Source organism: Mirounga angustirostris, unplaced genomic scaffold (genome assembly GCF_029215605.1).
Source record: "Mirounga angustirostris isolate CCGP_5_RB_7025 unplaced genomic scaffold, mMirAng1.0.hap1 SCAF_5, whole genome shotgun sequence".
Classification (NCBI taxonomy): Eukaryota; Metazoa; Chordata; class Mammalia; order Carnivora; family Phocidae; genus Mirounga; species Mirounga angustirostris.
The window spans coordinates 144072986-144090502 of NW_026991713.1; positions in this window are offsets into that span (position 1 = coordinate 144072986).

Consider the following 17517-nt stretch of genomic DNA (forward strand, 5'->3'; position numbering starts at 1 on the left):
CCATTTATGTTGATAGCCACATGAATCACGCCCTCTAGGAGTTTTCCCTACAACAGATTGGGGAGGTGAGCCTGAGCAGAGAGCACAGTGAGGGCAGATGTCTTGGAGCATGCTTGCTGTGTTTGAGGAACAGCAAGGAAGCCAAAAACAGGGTGAGGGGGTAGGTCCTGCCAGAGAGTTGTCCAGGACTCTGTTCATGAAAGGCTTTAAAGACCAGAGAATCTCAAATTTTAATGTGCATATGAATCTACCAGGGATTTTGCTAAAATACAGTTTCTGGTTCAGTAGGTCTGAGGTGGGGCTCTAGGTTCTGCATTACCAATGAATTCCCAGTTGTCTTGACCTCACTTTGAGGAGCAAGGTTAGGGGCCATGTCTGGACTAGGGAAAGCCACAGGGAGGGTCTCAGTCTGGTAGTTTATTTTGCCTGGCTGAAGAATCATTTGCTTTAGAGTCCAAGTGCTCATCGAATCAGTCCATAAGGGAGCATTTTTGATCCCTTCGCTGCCCAAGCAGGCAAAGGGAGGCTGCTGGGAGAGATAAGGAAAGGTTTATTTGTGTAGCTACTCAAACTCCGGGCTGTTTATAGTCGATGAATATCTGTCTTTAAGCAGCTGTGTGAATTATCCGAAATACATGAAAGCAATCCATTCGAGATCAAAATCCTTAATTCCAGACCTTTCCAGGTTGATACGTCTTAAAAGAGGGAGGTTTGGTAACATTGTTGAACATTAATTAGGTAACACTTGTGCAGGACTTGGAGGATGAAAAGCCTTCTGTGTGTAAGTGCTTGGGAGCATGGCTGTGAAATGGTGCAATCTGAGCCTGGGATTGAAATGAAAATTTCACATAAGCAAGTGCTCGTCCCCATCAGGTGCGGTGATTGGAGATTGTGCAAGTTTGAATGTGCCTAGTCGCACCCCCACTCCCCAGCAGCACAGCCTCAAATCCTGCTGAATAGAAACCAGCATGCAGATGAATGGGGAATTTACTAGAGGTAATTACAGAAGGAAGGAGGGAGGCCCCATGTGCTCCCTGGAGGAGAGGGCGTCTTTCTTTTTCCTTGTCACAAAGTGCTGTTTTCCTCTGTGGTGTTCTTGTAGTCTGTGTTCTACCCAGGACTTGGTCAGAATATGTACTAGTCGGAAGGTGGGAAGGCCATGCGTGGCCCCTAGAAGAGTCTCCATTCAAAAGCATGGGATCCCTCACTCACTTGTCACCACCTGTGTGCCTACCCGGTCTTCCTTCTCAGTTCCTCCCAGGGCTGGTCTAGTCCCAAGAGAAAAGTGAATGGTACTCCAGGGATGGGGTTCCCATGCTGCCCTACGAACCCACTCCTCCTCTGGCAAGGCCCCCTTCAGTCATGGCAGACCTGATGCCCAAGGCACGGTGTCCACTGCCTCCTCTGGGAGGGACTTCATGGAGCCCTGGCAGGAAGGGAAAAGGTTGTCTTCATGTTAGTATTTGATTTGTTCTCTCTTCTCCAGATCATCTAACACGAGGAGGCACTCTGTGTTACCTTTTTTTTTTTTTTAAGATTTTATTTATTTTTTTGACAGAGAGCGACACAGAGAGAGAGGGAACACAAGCAGGGGGAGTGGGAGAGGGAGAAGCAGGCCTCCTGCAGAGCAGGGAGCCCGATGCGGGACTCGATCCCAGGACCCTGGGATCATGACCTGAGCCGAAGGCAGACGCCTAACCGACTGAGCCACTCAGGCGCCCTCTGTGTTACCTTTTAAAAATCTCAGCAAAAACCCTCCATCGCAGGTGTATGCTTTGATCACTACTCCCATGGTAGATGTGAAAACAAAACAAAACAAAACACACCCGGATCAAGATAGTAAGGAAACTTTCTAAAAGTTGTATAGCATATGAGCAGAGGAGTCCTGCCGTTAACCCAAGACTGCTCCTTCACAAAGACAATCGTGCCTACTTTGCTACTCTTGGTCATCTTTTTGCCAGGGCATTGTTGGTCTCTGCTCATTTCCTTGGGCACTGAGACAGGTAGCTGAGCCTCATGCAGTATTTCCTTCTCATTGCCTGTGTGCATGTGGACTTGGCCACACTTTCCCCTGGAACACAAGAAGACTTCCAAAAATCACCAAGTTGGGTTGTTCTGTCCAGTTATCAAGATGCTGTGTACCTGACCTCACAAACCCAGCCTAGGAATATCCAGAAGTCAACCTTACATCAGTTGGGTCAGTGAATATCTCTCGATTTATTGTTGTCAAGCACTGTTGAGTCACAGCAAGATAGTTTTAGGTACAGGGTCCTTCTCCTGATAGCACTTAAATTATGATTTGGTGTCCTATTGTCTACTTTACCCACAGCCTGAGTCTTCTCAGATGGGGGTGATGGCACCCTCTATTTTATTTGATTCTTGTACCAGTTCAAGACTCTTCATTCCACTGATGCTGGTGGCAGAAGCCTTCCAGACATTGGTGTCCCTGAATCACAGGTTAAGCCAATAACGTGCCAGCCACGAGAAGGGATTCACATGGAATCAAGCTCAGCCTGCACGCACGTAAACAATATGAATAAAAATTAACTTAAGAATCTTTTCTCCCTCCTTAACAATGACATTATACCAATGGGGCCACTTAATTTCTTACATTTGTACCTTTTCAAAAGGGTGCTGTTTTACGATGTCAAATGTGACCTTTACAATGAAACGTGCAAACTGCGTTGTACACAGAGGACTCTTCGAAGCTAGTAATTTTCATGATGCGAATTTCAGAGCAGAATGAGCCCATTAACCAAATTAGCAATTCATAAAAGCAAAAGTTCATGGTCAGGAAACAATTGCATCTTTTCATAAGGTATAATTTTAGCCCATTGTAGAGTTAAAGTGTTTTTTTTTCCCTTTAAAAGAAAGTATATTAAGGCTCTAATTAAATAGGTTAAAGCTATATACAAAAGAGAATGCAGTTTATGTGCAGGAAAGTGAATTAGTGATTTGTAAGAAGCCAAAGACCCTTGATAAGGGCATAGTAATGTTACTGCAAATGTGAATGAGTGATTTCAGCCATTCTGGGAAGGAAGGAAACGCCCATGGTGGTGATGGTGGAGTAAGGGAGAATTTTGTAGGGCATGTTAAAGACTCTTGGGTTGGATGCAGGTTGAGATTGTATTGTATACAGTGAAGGCAAATTTCTAACCTATACTCATGTCATGTAATTACTTACATGACACAATCCAGGGGTATGAGCCAGGGACTTTAGCCCAAGATACTCTCATTTTCAGGAACACAGCTGATTTTGAAGCAGGTAGGGCTGGGAGATATAACACTGGCAGTGTTTATGATCCTGTCTTTTCCTCCAAAAACTGGGGGGATAAAATACTATGCATTGCACAGCCTCATTCTGATGATTAACTGAAATTATGTATATGAAAAGCCCCACGTATGACTGAATAATATTCCATTGTATGTTTATGCCACATTTTGTTTGTCCACTTGTTGGTTGATAGATATTTGATTGGTTTCTACCTTTTTTTTTTTTAATTTGAGAGAGAGAGAGAGAGAGAAACAGCATGAGAGGGGAGAGGGTCAGAGGGAGAAGCAGGCTCCCCGCCGAGCCAGGAGCCCAATGTGGGACTCGATCCCAGGACTCCGGGACCATGACCTGAGCCGAAGGCAGTCGCTTAACCAACTGAGCCACCCAGGCGCCCCGGTTTCTACCTTTTGACTATTGTAAACAATGTTACTCTGAATATTCGTGTATAAATTTTTGTTTGAACACCTGTTTTCTGTTGTTGGGGATGGATACCTAGGAAGAACGAAGTACTGATACACAGCACAATGCCCATGAGATCCTTGGAAACATGATGCTAAGTGAAAGAACCCAGACACAAAACATCCCATATTCTGTGATTCCATTGACATGAAATGTCCAGAAGAGGGAAGTCTATAGAGACAGAAAGCAGATGAGTGATTGCTAGGCACTGGGAGGTTGGGGGAATGGGGCATGAGTGCTAATGGATACAGGATTTCTTTTCAGATTGATGACAATGTTTTGGAACTAGGTAGAGGTGATGCTTGCACAAAACTGAGTATACTAAATGCTACTGAATTGTGCACTTGAAAATGGTTGATTTTATGTTTAGGTACACATCTATGTTATGTGATTTTTACCTCATTTAAAAGAAAAAAGCCCCATGTGAATTGGAATAGGCTATACAAGTTGGCTTATTCATGTTTTGTGAACTTCCTTGGGACAGAATCTGTGTTTGCTTTATTTTGAAAGCCCTGGTTCTCAGCACAGTGCTTGGCAATTTGTAGGCTTTTTGCAAATAGCACCAAGTACCACGATAGTTAACTTGCATTAAGTACATGTGACATGCTGGTTACTGAACCAGACCCTGTTCAAGAGTAGGGAGATAGTTGGGGCGCCTGGGTGGCTCAGTCGTTAAGCGTCTGCCTTCGGCTCAGGTCATGATCCCAGGGTTCTGGGATCGAGCCCCGCATCGGACTCCCTGTTCAGGTGGGAAGCCTGCTTCTCCCTCTCCACTCTCCCTGCTTGTGTTCCCTCTCTCGCTGTGTCTCTCTCTGTCAAAAAAAAAAAAAAAAAGAGTTAGGGAGATAGTTTGTTCTCCTAGCTCGTGGGTGCTTTGACCAGTAAGAGAAGACCATGCAGATTGGTGACCTGCCATGCCAGAGAGTCACAAGAAGGGAGCATGGCATGGGGGAGGGGCATGCCAGGGGCCTGGGCAGACAGGGAGAGCCCAGGGTGATGGTAGAAGGACTGCAGGGAGAAAGAGAGGGCAATAGCATGGAGCTGCTGTAGAGGCTGTGAGGGGAGGATTGTACACATAGATGTTATTCCTCTGAGATACACTGTGTGAATCTGTGCTCCCCTTCTAAGATATCTTCATTGTTCTTAAATGCTTATGGGATCTGTGTATGTTTAATATGTCAGTGGACAGAATCAGGCCTTCAGGCAGCCTGGTCATATTTGGGTTATACATGCACCATTTCATTGAATATGATCCTCCCTGGGTTTATAAATAAAAATAGTGGGGCATAGGGAGGTTAGGTCCTTCACCCAGGGTCACATAGCTTGTAAGTGGCACAGCTGGGATTTAATCATATTATACGACCTCAGATGAAATTGGATTTTAGAAATACCAGAAAGCCCCTTTTTCTCTTAAGTGTGCTGCAGTTGCCACAAGTAAATATGATTCTTTAGTTTCAAGTTATTTCTTCATCTGTGAAATTTGAATACCATTATCTGCTTTGCAAGATTATTGTTCAGTCAATAGAGATAGATTATTGAAAGCTTGTGGCACAGAGTAGGTGCTCAGCAAGTGTTGGTCTTTACTCTGAAACCTCCCTCTTCCTCTCCTCCCCTTACTTCTCCTGTACTGGGGGAAGAGGAAGAGAAGAGAGAGAGAGTAGACCCCAGTAAGAGAGTTGATTCTCTGGTTATTAGGTTAGGAGGGACTATACCGTGGCTTAGCCACAAAGATCTGAAGACCCAGGTTCAAGACCAAATCCTGCCCATACTCAGCTATAGGGAAGACCCAGGTTGAAGACCAAATCCTGCCCATACTCAGCTATAGGGCCTGGTAGAGGTTGCCTGGCTTCTCTGAGCCTCAGTTTTCACATTAGGCAATGGAGATAACAACCCCACCTCCTCAAATGGGGCAATTCAAAACCAAAGTAAGAAAATGAACGCAAACGTCCTCAGAAAACACTAATGTACTATGCATGTGTGGTGCACTGTGCCAGAAAAGGAGAAAGTAGAGTGAAATGTATGGTTTCATCTAGGCCAGTGGTTCTTATCTGAGCGTGATTTTGCCCCAGGTGGACACTTGCCAATGTCCAGGTCACAACTGGGAGTGACATGCAGTTGACATCTAGTGGGTGGAGGCCAGGGATGCTGCTAAATATCCTACAGTGCATTGGACAGCCCCCACACAGTAAAGAACGACCCGCCCCTAAGTGTCAGCAGTGCTGAGGTTGAGAGACTGATTTAGAAAGGAAGAAATAATACATGGAGATTTGGACAGGAAATGACTGAGTGTGTGGAGCTAGCTTTTCTTTTGTACACAGCCCCCCCTTTTTTCAAATTAAAAAAAATACAGATGTAGGGGTGCCTGGGTGGCTCAGTCAGCTGAGTCTGATTTTAGCTCAGGTCATGATCTCAGGGTCCTGGGATCGAGCCCCAGGTTGGGCTCCTCATAAACGTGGAGTCTGCTTGAGATTCTCTCTACCTCCTCCTCTGCCCTACCTCTGCTTGTGCCGTGTGCATTCTCTCTCTCTCTCTCTCAAATAAAATCTTTAAAAATAAAAGTTAAAAAAAAACCAAATGTAGTTTAAAGGTACATGTAGTTTAAAGGTATATAAAAGTACAAGATAATGTAAAGAAAATGGAAAATGAATAACTATGAACTTACTACCCCAAATCAGAAGTTTTCTCTCTCCTAATATTTTTAATGAAATTTTAAAAATCACAGATACGCTACCCTCATCATTTTCCTTTCTCATTTCCCTTTCTTTCTCTAGAGATGCAGCCTTTATCATGAATTATATTTTCTTTTCTTTCTTTTCTTTTCTTTTTTTTTTTTTTTGGTACTTCACAAATACTAATATCCAGGAACAAAGTATTGCGGGGATTTACATTTCTTCCCCAGTGAACACAAATGGAATGGTGCCACATGCAACTTGCTGTTTTTTACTCAGCAATTGCTCCCGTTGACCGCATGTGGGTGGGGTTGGATTTAATCTGGATCCTTTCAGTCTGGTTGAGTAGGCTTGAATAAAACTTGAAGTCAGTCCCGATGTGCAGATCATAGAGCAAAGTGAACTACTTCATTGCAGTGGGGTGGTATTCATATTCCTGAGAATGGTCTCCAGTTTGGTACCTCAGGATGTGGAATGTAAGCCCAGGAGAGTAGTTGAGGGTAGATTCTATGCAAATACCACATCTCTCTCTGTGCTCAACATTGATCCCTGCTTAAGTAAACACAGGCTTGGAAGGTAAGCTGGGGTCCTTATGGACAAGCTGCCACATTATTTTTCCTCTCAGTAACCTCTGTGGTTTGGACACGGACTCCACAGCCTCCAGCCCTGCACTCAGGGTGAAATGTTCTCAAGATGAGACTCTCATTCTTACCTGTACAAACAGACCAATGCTTGGGCCAGAGAGAGGTTGACACTGACACCATGAGATATGAAGTGCCCTTTATGGGCTTTCTGGCCACACGCGTCACCCTCTTTAGAGACCGCAGTGGCTGTGAAGGTTTGGGGGAGAGGGAGGGCACCCTCTTGAGTGGCACCTTCATCATTCTGGTGTCCTGCACTTGGTGGGGGAAAGGTGGGGTGAATGTTCAGTCTGCACTTTTTAGAGACAGAGATAGAAAATAAAGCAGCAGCTTCCTGCTATTAAATGGGAGTGTGATTAGTTATAGGAAAATCAATTCATTCTTTGGCTTTGGGGAAAGCTTTTAAGTGTGAAAGGGGATGCTAATCCCCTGGGAAATGATTTTTAAGCAAAACTGCCTTAGTTCTGCCAACTGCTTAGATAAACACCAGAGGGGAGGGGAAGGCTTTTCTCTCGCCATGTAACAGGGGTTCCAGAGGAGACTTCTCTCCTCCCTCCCTCCTTCTCTCCCAGCGTCCTTCCCTCCATCTTTTTCTTCATTCTTCCCTCATTCATTTATTGAGTACTCACTGCATGCCTTGACAACAGGTAGAAATGGTCTTTGTTCTCATGGATGATGGGGCAGCGGGGGGCAGGGCTGGTGGTAGAGACAGACACTCTGCAGGTAAACTGTATATAGAGAATGCCTTAGAGCAGTGCTGAGTGCTGTGTCTTCCTTCACTCCTCTCTCCTTTTGTTCTCCCCTCCTTTCCCTCTGGTTTATCCTTTTTTTTTTTTCCCCTTTTCTTTCCTCCATGGCCCTCCTTGGCTTCCACTTCTCTCTCTCTTTTCCATTCCCTTCCTTTCTCCCCCTTCTCCTGGGGGAGAATCTTAACATCTTAACGACCATCCCTGAAGTGACCTGCAGAGTGTTGACTGAACATAGGTAAGCCCCTCTGCAGTTCACCCCATGCAGTGACACACAGAATCCTGCCCTCTGGCTGCTCCCAGAGCTGCAGCACCCAAAGCACAGATTCCCTTTAGGACCTGTATCAATTTCTGCCCTCCCCGGGCTGTCAGGAGTCAGTATTTCTTTAGGAGAAAGAACACCCTTTGTTCTCTCCTGTGCATGACCTTGTTCAGCACCACTCACACCCTCGTACTCCATCTACAGCACCATGTTCCCAGTGTCCACCCGTGAGCCATTTCAGCCTGCCTGTGTCCACACTGGTTTCCATCCTATCCTCCATCGTTTATACTTTTCTCTCTGGACATACATAGGGAGTGCTTGTTACATAATTTCTTGTAATCAGTCTTGCCCAAACATAAGTTTCATTTGCATATCAGTGAAAGGGTGTAATGATAACAAAATATTTTTGATGATGATGATGATGGTATTTATAGAGCTAACATAGCCTGAGAAATTACTAGTCATCAGATACTATGTAGCACTTCATTTATTTGATCTTATTTAATTTTTACAACAACCTCATAAAGTAGCTATCATCAACTCTTGTTTTACAGATGGGAAAACAGGCTCAGTGAGACTAACTAACTTGCCCAAAGGAGCAGATCTGGGAGGTGAGTGCAAATTTGTCGGACCACAAAGCCTGTGCGCTTAACCCCTGGCTTTCCTACCTTTGTGGCATAGTAGGAACAAAAGATGGAGCCACATGTTACAGGAGACTAAGAAAAGTTAGTTTTACTTTTCAGCAGAGTGCTTGCTCAGCAATGAGTGACAAGGAGTGGTGACAAGATCATATTTGCATAACCTCTTCGTGCTTTTCCAAGACTATACGATTCAGACCTCCATTCCTGAAGTCTTTGCATATCCCGCTCCAGGGCCCCCCACCCAGCCACCCAACATTTAGAAACTTAGTGGGGACTGGTAGGTGCAGATGCCCAGCTACATGGAGGATGCACTGTATCCCTTTCAGAGAGGTATGGAGGCCAGAACATAGAATAAGACAGACTGAAACCCAAATCCCTGCCACTTCCTAGCTGTAGGACTTGGGGTAGATAATGAATCTCCTTTTCCTGGCTCAGCTATCTCATCTGCAAAAGATTTCCAAGTCAGAGGCTAACTGCAAGGACTAGTGAGTTATGCAGTGTAATGTACTTGGCATATAGGTGGTTGGCATCACCCCTGTCCTTTCTCAAGGATGAGTGAATGGTAACACTCATCCCAGGCCTCTCTCAGCCCCATCTGTGGATGCACATGAGCTCACTTGTGTGAAGTTGTGAGTTACTGAACTTAGTGTTGGGCTTGGGGTGACTGCCTTCTGCCTGCTTACTTCTGCATCCCTTCTCTTTTCCTGCCTCATAAGTAGCTGCCCTTCTCTTTTTGGAATGCTTGACTTCAGGGGCAGATGCGAGACTATGGGAGATAATATTCATTTTCCAAAAGTACTTAGAGTTGCTCATTTCCACAGGCCAGGGCTGGTGTCGCTCAAGCCCAGCCGGTTTTCTTGCAGCCATTGAGTCCAGGCCATGCGCCCTTTCAGAAAGGATGCCGAGTTCAGGAAGCTGTGCAAGGCTCAGCCAAAGCCAGCAGGCAGGAGGGCTTCTCTCAGCTCCCGAAAGATGAGGAGATAAGTCCAGTCTCTGCTCGTCTGTCTTCCTTTTCACTTTGTGGATGTTCTGAGGTCCCATCTGGTCGGTCACTTACTTAGCAGGGTGGGCAGGTGGGGGCCCAGCTGGTGTGAGCTTTTGGTTGATGAGCCTGATGTCAAGAGCTCGACACCTGCTGTGAAAAGTTCATAGACTTTACAGTCAGACACATCTGAGTCAAATCCTAGCTAATACCATGCTCTTGCTGTGTCACTCTAGACAAGTCAGTTTATTCTCTGGGCCTCGGTCCTCTCATCTGTAAAATGGACTCACAGTTACTACCTCTGAAGATTATGACTGTTCATTGAGATAATATATGTACAGTGCTTCAAGCCGTTCTTTGGCCCACAATCAGTGATGTACTAGAGCCTGCCTATATCAACTTCTGAGAGCTTTTGGTTAATTTTTTTTTTTTTTAAGGAATCTTGCAAGCTGGTGTTAAGCCATTGTAGCTTGAAATAGGTCATGCATAGTGGGAGTATTTACACCATGGAAATCAGCAAACACTACAAATCTGGACTCCCCCACCCTCCCCAGAGCCATATAACTGGATATGGAGGCTGCTTAAGGAATGTTGTTCCTTTTCTTTTTCCCTCATAGCTATGTTCTCTTCTCCAATTCAGAACTATCCCAGAGGACTCAAAGCACAGATATTTCTGGGCCAGCCTGGCCTATACTGGATGTGAAAACACACTGTTCCTTTCCCACCCAGCCCCACTGAGCCTCTCAAAGTCCCAGGTTCTTTCACATCTCCCTCAGAATTTGCCATAACAGCGTGGGGCTGATGTAGTCTAGGTCCCCTAGGATCCTACATCCTTGGTGGGATGTGCCTCTCCCTTCTGCAGCCCCTGTAGTCTCTCCTCTCCCACGCCCACTCTTCTGGCTTCCATTACATTCTGTCTTTATTTTTAAGTTCCCAGAGGGTAGACTGTGTCTGTTCCTTATCGCAGCACCCTTTCAGCACCTCGGACAGCTCTCCCCAGCCAGTAGAGGCTCTCCTGTTGTGCATTATATATATTGCATCACATTGCAGTCTGGGTCCAGCCTGTACTTCCTACCCCAGACCAACCTTTTCAGATCCAAGGGAAAACGCACTCACTGGGCCATATCTCTCTCCACATCTAAGAGAACAATCTGAGGGCAGGGCTGACAGGTGGTGCCATCTTCAAATGTGACCCATTTGATTAATATTTGGAATTTAGGTTCCACAAAGGTAGCATTTGCACACCATCTTAACTCTAGGTCCAGCACAATGCCTAGGACAATGGCTAGAGCAATGTTTGACTCTCATAAATATTTGAATTAATGAATAATAGTGTGCAACTCCTTTGTTCTCTTTTAATAAACCTTTGGAAGTAAAACAAGAATAAGATGAATATCCCTTTGAGAAGTGTGGTTGTGTGCTTAGGACCTGCGGTAGGTTACAGCATTTTCCTTTCCATTATGTCAGTGTCATGCTCTTCTACAGAGTCTCTTCCAGATACTCAGGCTTTCATAGAACTTTTCAGAAAAAATAAAAAGATCCCAATAATTCCCTTCCCCAGGAGCTCTGAGATCTTCCCACCACCACAGTAAGTGGTGTTCTGTACTCTGTTCCAAAGTTTAGGCGGAAAAAACAAATCCCATTTAGTTTGAGTCATTTAATACCAAATTTGATTCATTAGGAACCTTCCTAATAATCAGTATATGGCTAATAGAGGGGTGCCTGGGTGGCTCAGTTGGTCAAGCGTCTTGATTTCTGCTCAGGTCATGATATCAGGGTTGTGAAATTAAGCCTTGTGTCAGGCTCCATGCTAGGTGTGGAGCCTGCTTAAGATTCTCTCTCCTTCTCCTTCTGCCCACCCCCTCTATATTAAAAAAAGAAGTATATATATCCATGTAAATGGATATATATGGTTATATATGGATAATAGAGCTACATTTTCATGGAGTGATTATTTTGTGCCACACTAAGTGCTAGGTGTTCTACATGAAGATGTTAAGTTTCATAGCACTGTATGGTTAATATAATTATTCTCCCTTTACACAATAGGAAGCTGAGGTCCAGAGAAGTGAACTATTCAAGATCATTTAGTTAAGGAGATGCACAATCCATGTCTGTGCACACTTACACTTAGTCAGAACCTGGCTATTTAACTGTTACGATAGCTTTCCTTCTCATCTTCCCTTGGCATCTTGAAGACATTATCAATTTATCATTTAACCGTAGATAATCTGGTTACCCAGCACTTGGGACCTATAGGTTCTTGTCTATTCCAAATGACTTACTCCTGTATCTGGTGTTGGAGAGAAGTACATTAATTGAGTACCCAACATGTGCCTGGCACCAACCTGGGCACTTTGATGCTCTATAGCCTCATTTAATTCTCCCTATAATATTAAATGTTAAGGACTACTTTGTCCATTGTCCAGGTGGGAAAATGGAAGCTTCTGGAGTTTAATTAACTTGTCCAAGTTTAGACAGCAGATAGGAGTTAGAGCCAGAATATTTATTAATGAGTTGATTGACTCTCAATATTTTTTATGCCATTTGTTGTCATCTAAGAATATTCTTAAACTGCCTACTCTTGGGCAGGGATAAATATGTGATAGGTTTAAAAGAATCAGTATGGTAAATAATGTGTGAAATGGGTATTAAATCAATGGAAATAGCTATAATAGATTGATTATGCATTTAATTGCTGCCACATGCTAGGCATTAAAGTGGGTTAATAAATACTGGCTGGGTGGATAGAAGAGCAAGGCATTTAGTTAAACTACAGAAGATGAATTCTGGACTCGTGTTTCTCAAAGAGTTGCCAGGTTGAAAGGAATTTCAGAATTCCAACTTTCCATCTTATGTGGAGTCCCTTTTACAATGTCAAAAGACTCCAAATGAATATTCCACAATTTATTCCACCTCTTTCTCAGATAGCTTTAAATATTAGAAAGGTCACACACACAGTGTGTCTCAGGGCCTGTTCTGTAACTCTATCCATTGGCTCCCAGGATGTGAACCCCACAACAGGCCATATAAAGTCTGTCTTGCTCTCTACTGTTGCTCTAGCAATGGACACAGGGTCTGGCTCATATTAGGTAATCAGAAAATATCTGTTGAGCAGATGAATGGATGGGTGATAAATGGTCCTGGTTCTATCCTAAAAACCCAGAGTAAATTTGGTCTCTCTTTCCTATGCCAGTCCTTTAAGTATTTTGAGCCAGAAATCATATCTTCACTGGGATACTCTTCTTTTAACTGTTATTATATGTTTGGAGTGGTGTGGGGAAAGGATAGTTATGGAATAGTACTTTTTATATGCCAGTTGTGTTAGCCATTTTCATGTATTATTTCATTTCATCCAGCATCTCCGTGAGATAGAGGTAATGTGATGATTACTATTGTACAGGTGAGAAAACTGGTGCATCGAGAGTTTTTGTGTTACCCAAGACAACACATAGCCTAGTGAGGTTATAAACTCATGTATCTCATCAATCATTTTAATACTCCTCAAGAAACAGGGCTTGTGTTAACTTGAAATTTGGGTATTGCCCAACATTTGATAAAAGTCAGGAAAACTTGGGTCTTGAATTTTCTACCCTCAGAGTTGGAAAAGAATCACGAATAACAGGAGATCTGCATTTCCTGGAATGGCATGGCTTCTGTAATTATGAAAATTACTGTTTGTGATAAAAATGTCAGGTCAAGGACTATCAATGGGAAAATGTATTCCATGAACCTTTTCAGTATAGACTCCTTGGTGGCTTTTACCCATTTCATGGGGTGAGATTGGTGTAGAAAAGCTAGTCAAGAGTCCCACTGTGTCCAAGTGGAAAGACCTCAAAAGTTGAAAACCTTCTCCTCCTGCTTGGGATTGGAGGTTGATTGAGGCTTTTTATGAACACATCTGGCAGGAAGTGACATCTGTAGGAACAGCTGGCTGGAAAAAGACTGAAGATGGGTAGGGCTAGGTTCAGTGATGAATGGTGCTTTAAATTCCTACCCAGAATTTTCCAAAGTGAGTCCTATTACAACTATAGAGGGAATAATTGGATGAGGGGCTGTCGTGGTTGTCTTTTGCACAGCAAAGTATTCTATGTGTCCTTTTAAAGCTTTGCTTGCAAAGGAAATGGGTGTGCCTTTTGTGCTCTTCCCACATCTCACAGACACAGCACAATCTTTGAGAGAGTTGGGTGTTGGGGGGGCGGGGGCGGGATTTAACAATAGATTGTAGGAACTTGGGAATACACCTAAGCCTTAGCCTTGCAGGCAATATAAATTAGTAGGAGATGCCATTCAAGCCCCTATATTATTTTCTATTTCTCCTTGGAACTACTTTGCACACTGGGAATTACTTTAAAAAATACATGTGATTATTGACTAAGTATCTTCCCAATCTAGTATCTCTAGATAGCCCTTCTATCTAGTATACTAGATATCCTTTCTAGGAAGGGAAAAATGGTATCCAACATGTCTGTCTTGTTCACCATTGTATCATGAGCAATTTTTAGTAACGAGCTTGTAGTAGGTGCTTATTGAGTGATTGGGAATCAGTGTTCTAGAGTAATGACTAATTATATCAATTATTATCAATATAGAAAATATTAACATGAATCATTTGGGGCTTGGGAAAAACTGGGTTCATATCTTTGTTTCACTACTTAGATTCACATACTTAGATAAATCATTTTGACTCTGAGGTCTTCAGTAACTTATTTTATAAAATATGAACAGTAATACCTGCCTTAAAGGGTTGTTGTGGAAGCTGAAAGAAATAATTCATTTCAAGCACTTAGTGCAATGGTTAATGCACAGTTAAAATTGTTATTTGTTGTTAATATAATTATTATTGTTACATTTCACAGCTCTCTACACTCATTTAAGAGTATTGGTTGGAAGAAAGTTGCATTATTTTTTAACCACTTTACTGAGGTATGACTGAAACACAAAAACTCTTATATATTTAATGTATACAACTTGATGAATTTAGAGAGAAGTACACACCTGTGAAACTATCACCACAATCTACACCATAAACCTATCCATCACCTTCAAAATTTTCCTCCCACTGTCTTATTGATGATGATGATGGTGATGGTAATAAGAACAGAACAAAAGATCTACAGCTCCTACAGCCACCACTCAATATGTATGGTTTGTGTCTCCTAATCAAGGACATGTTTACTAATTTTTCTTTGGGAATGACCTGGTTGAATTGTAGACCTCTGGTTTCACCAACTTCAGAGCAAGCTCTTTATGGTCTTACATCCTGCTTTCCCATCAACAACACAAATATTGGCTAATATATAAACTGCTAATGTACAACAAACCCTTTGCAGTCTTTTTCATACTTAATCCATGTAACAAGACAGGGAAGCAGATCTTATTATCACCATTTTACAGACAAGGAAGTTGAGATTCAAATGACTAAAATACAGTCACAAGGCCAGTCAGTGGTGGTTGAAAAAGAACATTGAACTCAGTCTGACTCCAGAGTCTGGAATATTGATCAGTACACACACGTTCATAGAAGTACTCAGCATTTACTTGGTGAATAAAGGAGGGAATAGATTGAGACTTGTAGATTCTTGATCCTGTTTCATGGTCTAGACTCCAGGGCAGGGCCAGAGAGGATACCTGCTTTGGGGTACAAGTCCCTTGTTCACAGAAGCTATGTCAAGATTAACCCAGCAAGTGGAGGGTTGAGAAGAGATAAAGAAATACCAGCAGACCTGGGGTGTTTTATCCTTTTCAGCTGCTTGAGAACTTAGGCGAACAACCTGCTAGGGACTAAGACCTTAAGACTAAGCTGTCGGGGCTGGAAAGGCATCCTGACAGAGACAGAGCAAATTTCTCATTGCAATCCAAGTTTGTAGCTGAAACAACCTGAGGGGAGTCAGGTCGTAGGACCTGAATGTGAACCCTGAATGACTATCTTCTAGGGTCATCATCTAATTTTGATAATCAGATTGGGACACTTGATTTCCTTGATGAAACTTGGAGTGGTGCTTGTTGACATGGGAAGATTGCAGTGAATTTCCATTTCATTTCACTCTGTGGAGGGGTCATCCATCCTCTGCCTTTCCTTCACCAGAGCAGAGTTTGACTATGAGTATTTAATGGAAGCGGATTAAGGGCACCAGTACCAAACTGGGAAAGCCACTGGCTATCTTAGCTGAGGGGATCAAGGTGTACCTACAATGATAAATATCAAAAAGATAAAGATTTCTGCCGATATATCTATCCATCCACACATTTACCTGCCAACTTCACCTACTCATTTCATACAGCTATCCATCATCCAACAAATATTTATTGATGTTTCTGTATAATTACTATGCTGAGCATCGGGGGTACAGAGAGAAGATCAGGGACATGGTCTCCTGACCTCAGAAAGTTTACAGTCTTGGGGGAGGAGGGCCTATAGTTTCTAGTGATTAGGAAATGCATCTTTTATCTTTTTTATTTCAGGCTTGAATCTCCCTTTGTTACATAATACGGACACAGGAGATGCATGTTAGATGGGTGAAGGAACAAAGTGCATAGACACTGTTGAAAGAATGCATGGTTGGGAGAAGAGGAAGCCAGGCCCAGTTAGAGAGACTTGGCGTGAGGCTAGGTAGGAAGGGAAAGAGGAGTTGATAGCCATAGACTGGTGGAGCTAGGAAGGCAGAGACAAGTTCAGGGGGTGAGCCTTGGAGCCAGAAATACATCTTCCTCCAACTGACTGTATCTTGAAGATTAACGACCGTCAAGATTATTGAAGGATGGGGATGAGACATTTTTAACCTGGGGTCCATGGATAGAATTCAAGGAGTCTGAACTGGGATGTGAGAAAAATGGCATCTTTATGTACTTTCACTTTTAACTGCAAAGTTAGCATTTCCTTCATTTATGAATGTAGACGACAAAGCAGTGTTTTTAAACAGAATCTGTGACTGTCATCTATCGAATCATACATCTTTTCATATCACATTACAGTTGATGTTGATATCCCAAAGTATTATTTATGCTCATCACTCACTACTTTGAAATTATGGTTGTTATTAGGTCTGCTGCTAGATCTTTTTCTTTAATGCATTAATAAACTGGTCTCTTGCCAAATCACAAGTTTGTTTTTAAAATATTTTGATAACTCTATTGCAATACTATTGATGTTCTTGGTAATCTTTGTGTCCTATTTTTATGAATTTAAAAACATTCTGAGAAGGGGTGCATAGTCTTTTTTTCCCATCCCTGTGACTTAATTTTATAACTGGAAGTTTGTACCTCTTAATCTCCTTCACTGATTTTGCCCATTCCCTCATTCCCTCTCCCTGATAACCACCAATTTGTTCTCTGTATATATGAATCTGTTTGCATTGCCTTCATTAGACCAAAATGGAGGTGCAAGGCACATACGAAACCGTTTGAGAACTTCTGGTTTAGATACAAATGCCTTTTTATGCATTCAGAGAGATTGAGACTCAGGTCATTTGGGGGTGCTGGAGGATTGAGGTCAGAGAAATGGTGTTTAGAGCCAAATTCTTTTGCTTGACTGGCTGGTGTTAAATGGTACTCCCAAGTGCGGCATTGAGAGAGGGTAATTTGAGGCAAGCTCTTGACTCCCTTTGAGTCTTTATGACGAGGAAACTCTCACTGGGTTTTTCTCACTGCCCCACTGCTGGGCTTCCCTGATAAAGCCCATTGACTAGGAAGGAAGCTTTATCTCATCATTTCACAGCTAGAACCTAGAGGGAGATACTACCCTCCAGATGCTTGTATCAGACTTCCAAATTTATTACCATTTCAACATGAGTAATGAATGCCCTGTGTTGTGTGATGTGTTCTTTTAAGTTTATTAAATCAC